General features: G+C 38.8%; 1 pseudogene; it reads left to right on the top strand.

The window, feature by feature from the left end:
* The first annotated feature begins 826 nt into the window (after positions 1-826).
* On the top strand, positions 827-1,411 carry LOC105743857 (annotated as a pseudogene).

Genomic DNA, 1,411 nt, shown 5'->3' with positions numbered 1-1,411 from the left:
AAACCTCCTCAGCATGACAGTTAGCATCTGTGAGAAACCCAAAATTACCTTTTTTTTTTTTTTTTTTGCAGTACCCAGAATTGAACTCAAGACCTGTGCTTGGCAGGCAGGTGCCTACACTGCTGAGCTACATCTCCTGCCCTGTTATCAAGAATGAGACAAGGGGGTCTACTCCGGAAGAGTCTATTTATCATTGTGCTCATGGTTCTAGCCAGAGCAATTTATAGGCCAGAAAAGAAAAGTTTAAAAAATACCTGAAAGGAAGAAGAAAAAAAAATTATTTTTCCAAATGACATTCCTTCGTATAGAGGAAATCTTAAGTAATCTACTTAAAAACGATTAGCGTTAATTAGTAAATTTAACAAGATTACAGGTTACAGGATCAAAGCGAGACAGTTATATTTCCCCACACTAGCAACCTTGCATTCTTGTGATAAATCCCATTTGGTTATGATGTATAATCCTTTCCTGATAAGATCAGGAACAATGCACAAAGGCCCACTCTCACCACTATTATTTAATATCCTACTGGAAGTCCTAGATAATTCAATAAGGAAGAGAAAGGAAACAAAATGCATAAAGATAGAGAAGGAAGAAAAATGTTTCTGTTATCAAATGACTCAAATGTCTATGTAGAAAATTCAAAACAACTAATAAAACCACCCAAAACTCCTGGTACTAATAAACAATCCTAGTTACTATCACTTATTATAAGTTTATACAGTCAAAATATTAAATGTCAAAATGTTAATACAGAAGAGCCCAAGATTTTTTAATATAACATCAATAAGCAATTGGAATTTCAAATAAAGAATACAGTTCTCTTCCTGTGAGTGGCCTGAGGTGACCTATGAAAATGGTTCGCTATTCTCTGGACCCAGAAAACCCCACGAAATCATGCAAATCAAGAGGCTCAAGCCTTTGCATTCACTTTAAGAACACGTGTGAAACTGCTCAGGCCAGCAAGGGTATGCATATCTGAAAGGCTACCAAGTATCTGAAGAATGTCACATCAAAGAGGCAACGTGTGCCATTCCGGCATTACAATGGTGGAGTTGGTAGGTGTGCCCAGGCCAAACAGTGGGGCTGGACACAGGGTGGGTGGCCCAAAAAGAGTGCTGAATTTTTGCTGCACATGCTTAAAAATGCAGGGAGTAATGCTGAGCTTAAGGGTTTAGATGTAGATTCTCTGGTTATTGAACATATCCAGGTGAACAAAGCACCCAGTTTGCGCCGTCAAACTAATAGAGCTCACGGCCAGATTAACCCATCCCTGAGTTCCCCCTGCCACACTGAAATGATCCTTACTGAAAAGGAACAAAATGTTCCTAAGCCAGAGGAGGAGGTTGCACAGAAGAAAAAGATATCCCAGAAGAAACTGAAGAAACAAAAACTTAAGGCATGGGAATAA

Source organism: Octodon degus, unplaced genomic scaffold (genome assembly GCF_000260255.1).
Source record: "Octodon degus isolate 3935 unplaced genomic scaffold, OctDeg1.0 scaffold00177, whole genome shotgun sequence".
NCBI lineage: Eukaryota > Metazoa > Chordata > Mammalia > Rodentia > Octodontidae > Octodon > Octodon degus.
This window is presented reverse-complemented; position numbering and strand designations above follow the sequence as displayed.